The sequence below is a fragment of the Camelus bactrianus genome, chromosome 24 (genome assembly GCF_048773025.1).
Source record: "Camelus bactrianus isolate YW-2024 breed Bactrian camel chromosome 24, ASM4877302v1, whole genome shotgun sequence".
Lineage (NCBI taxonomy): Eukaryota > Metazoa > Chordata > Mammalia > Artiodactyla > Camelidae > Camelus > Camelus bactrianus.
The window spans coordinates 23,590,711-23,594,840 of NC_133562.1; positions in this window are offsets into that span (position 1 = coordinate 23,590,711).

Sequence of the window (4,130 nt, forward strand, 5' to 3'; positions counted from 1 at the left end):
TCTATTTGGATATAATCATTCAGATTTCATGTTGTGTAAAACAACTGATGTCATTTCTTTTCCACTCAACACCAATTCTGCTCCAGTTCTTATGCTTTCTGTCTCAGTAAATGGTACCATCACCTTCCCCGTGGTCCATGTCATCCTTAACCCACATCTGTCACATCCATCTACATCCCTCATATCACCAACTCACCTTTTAAATTTCTAATATTGTGTATATTCATCTTCTTCAAATCCATCCATGCCCTGCTATTCTCTTAACTGTGACTCATATACTTGCATTTTTGTAACAATAGCCTATATATTCTCTCTGCTTCCATCCTTGCCTCTCTTAAATTCATTCTTCATTCTTCAGCCATAGTGAACTTCAAAATCAACAGTTGGTAAACTATGGTCAATAGACCAAATCCAGCCAATCACTTGTTTTGCTAAATAAGTTTTTATTACAACAAAGCCACTCTCATTTGTGTTTACATCTTATCTATACTGTCTTTGTGCTAAATACAAAGCTAAGCAAATAGTCTAAAGTGTTTACTATCTGCCTTTTATAGAACGATTGTATTAACCCCTGTTCTAAATCACCTAGCTCCCCAGTTTAAAAGATTCCAAAGGTCTTCCATTGTCCAGAGGATAGAAATCCCACTCCAACCTTCAGGCTTATCTCTCAACACTCCCTTATTCAAAACCCATGTCCCAAAGATACCACACCCAGTAGTCCTTGACTCATAACCACATCACCAGCCATTATGACTTTGGTAAACTACTCATCTTGCACAGCTTGATACCAATGTTTCCTTTTATAGACAATTTCCCTTCACCCTGGAAGTCTGAGGTATACACCCCTAATACACAGATCCAGAGCTTTCTGCACTTGCCCTCATCAAAGCACAGATAACTCTGCAATACACTTATCTATTACTTTGCCTCCCATTAAAATGCCTCTTGAAACATTAGTAATGTCTGGTTTAAAGCAAGAATTCAGCATCGTTTGCTACATGAGTGATTAAATGCTATTTGTATGTTTCTACTCTTAAAACTTCCCTATAGTAAACTTTGGTGAGACTTATTTTAAAATTTGTTAACTTCAGTGTGTTGAAAAGCATGCTGATAGCTATATTAAGAAGTAGATCTGCTTTGGGCCTCTTAAGCAAGTGCAATAATAATACAGTATAATATTTGAAAAAAATATTTAACACTTTATAAATTGTTTTCCCATATGTTTTATCACTGAATCAATTCTTAGAGGCAGCTCTGTGTTGCCAATCTTCTACATCCATTCAGATGCAACATCCAGCTGGAATGATATAAAAATAATTGGGAAAATTGATACCATGAATCGTGCAATCCATGAACTCAGGGCATGGGTTATAATCAGAATACACTGTAATAAAGTTAGTTTTCAAGGACCGTAGCAGTAGATTCACTTATATTTTTGCTGGAAATTTATCCCAGGTCCCAGTTTCTTCTAGTTCTGCCTCTAATTCAGTCCCCTGCTGTTCTTAGATATGATTCTTTCTTCTGGTTGAAGGCAGGAAAGAAATCATTGTTTTACTCTATTACTTTTCTCAAATCCTAAAGTCTATCAGTGTATTTTTTCTGTAAGATCTGAGTCTCTGAATATAAAAAACTTCTATTCTGCCTTTAAGAGCATACATTTTACTTTTTAAAATTTTCCCTTGATCTGGATATGACACGGTATTTGCTTTCAGTTGAAAATCACCTACAATATGTGAACATGAAGATACTTACTTTTGATGACTATCTAATAATGTTTACTTCTGAATGTTAATTTAAATAAATTTTAGTTCAGGATATATTCTTATGAAGACACAGTAGATTTTTATCACACTAGATCATTGCTTTATGAAATATGGAGGATAAGATCACCTTATAAGCATCTTTTTTTAATTTAAAACATTTTATTGAAGTACAGTTGATTTACAATGTTTCAGGTATACAGAAGCAGATTGTTATATATATTTCAGATTTTCCCCATTATATGTTATTACAAGGTATTGAATATATTTCCCTATGCTACACAGTAGGTCTTTGCTGTTTATCTAATTTTTTATATAGTAGCATTTGTCCCAAGTTTCCTAATTTATCCCTCCTCACCTCTCTTTTCCCTTTGATAACCACAAGTTTGTTTTCTATGCCTGTGAGTCTATTTCTTTTTTGTAAATAAGTTTATTTGTATCTGTTTTTAAGATTCCACATATAAGTGATATCATATATTTGTCTTTGACTATTGAAGTCAAACAAGGTGACATTCTGCCTACCCGTTTCAGCTCTCATACGATAAACACATGTCATTTCTCTATTGATTGCCTGTTTTTTTTCATAATTTTGTGTTTATTATTGATTTTCCTATTTAAAATAACCTCCCAGGTGTAGTGCTGGAGTACTGTCTGGAGTTCCTATGTGCATGAAGGTTGTGATAAACCCTATGGAGAAAAGAAATGTGTTAGGAGAGCTTCCTACAGGCCTGATCTACAGCACTGATGGCTGTAAGTTCAATTAATGAATCATACACATGTATATATATATATAAACTTATATATGTATATATGATGTCTTTAAACAGAAATATACACAGAACCAGAACAAAGTTGTATGTTGAGGTTTATAAAAATGTTGTGGCCAGAGGCTGGCAGGAATCGAATCCTGTATTTCCCCTAGGAACATCAGTTCAGTGCTCACTAATTCAGCATTTGCAGTGACTTTATAGAACATAACTTCTGTGAATAATGAGAATCAGTGCATATATAAGACACTACACTATGCTTTGCAACATTTTATTTTACTCAGTACTACAAATGCTAATATTTACAGGCAATACTTCTTATTTTTCTTAACACAAGATAAAAATACTTCCATGTAAGTAATTACATATCCATCACATCATCATATCAGTGATTGCCTAGACTTGTATTGCACTGAAGTATCATAATAAATTAACTTTACATCCTGATGTCAGATGCTGATGCACATTCCAATATTTTCTATTAAAAAACAGCATACACTCATTCAAAGACAGACTTCTCTAGGGAGATTCCTAGAAGTGAAAATCCAGGATCAGAGTATTGAATACTTCTGTTGTATGTTTCAAAATTTATATATATATATATATATATATACACATACATATACACACAGAAGTAATTATAATACCTTATTTCCCTTAAACTATTTTCAATCTCTGCATTATTATTCCTTCTTTTTAAAGTGAGTTGGGAACATATGTTGTCTTGTTTTAATTTACACTTCTTTGACAAGGTTGAGTAATTTTTATTGTACTGATACTTGCTTATATTTGAGTGTTAGCACATGTTTGTGCGCACATGTGTTTGTGTACGTGTTTCTTTGTGAGTCATTGTGAGTGTTAAGAGACAAGTATATATATATATTTTTTCACTGAAGTATACAGTTCTGATTAGTAAAACCAGCTGTGTCTGTTAGAGAGCTTTACTTTTTACTTATTGATTAATAAATGATTTTGTATATAAAGAAAATTAACCCTTTGTCATACAAGATGCAAATACATTCCTGAGCTACTTATTTGCCCTCTAACCTGGCTTTTTTTTTCCTGGCAATATATAATTTTTGAATGTAAACAGAATCAAGTATTCAATATTTACCTTTATTTCTACCTCTAGAAAATACTTCATCATGCTTCAGATTTCTGGTCTGGTTTTAGCATCTATTGCTGTTTTCCGGAGCTATTATTCATGTACATTTTCTTAAGCATCTTCTCTGTATCAACTGAATTTGGAAAGGAAAGGAAGGTTAATTCATATGCTAAGTCTGGCATTTTGGATAGCAAGTTCCAATGCTATTTCTCTTTTAACATGATATAATGAATATCATTACTGTTTTCTCATTATTGAGAAATTATTACACTCTTGGAATTCATTATGATATTATTTTAATATTATGCTGAATTCAATTTGATAATTTGTTTTAGGATTTTTACATCTATATTCACGTAAGACTGATACACAAAAACATACCCACACACTGACACCTTGGAAGTGTGAGCAGATCACTGGAAATTTCTGTTCTTTAATTTTTGGATGATATTGCCTGTAATGTTGCCAGATCTGGTATCTTTTTAGGGAGTTCTTTAA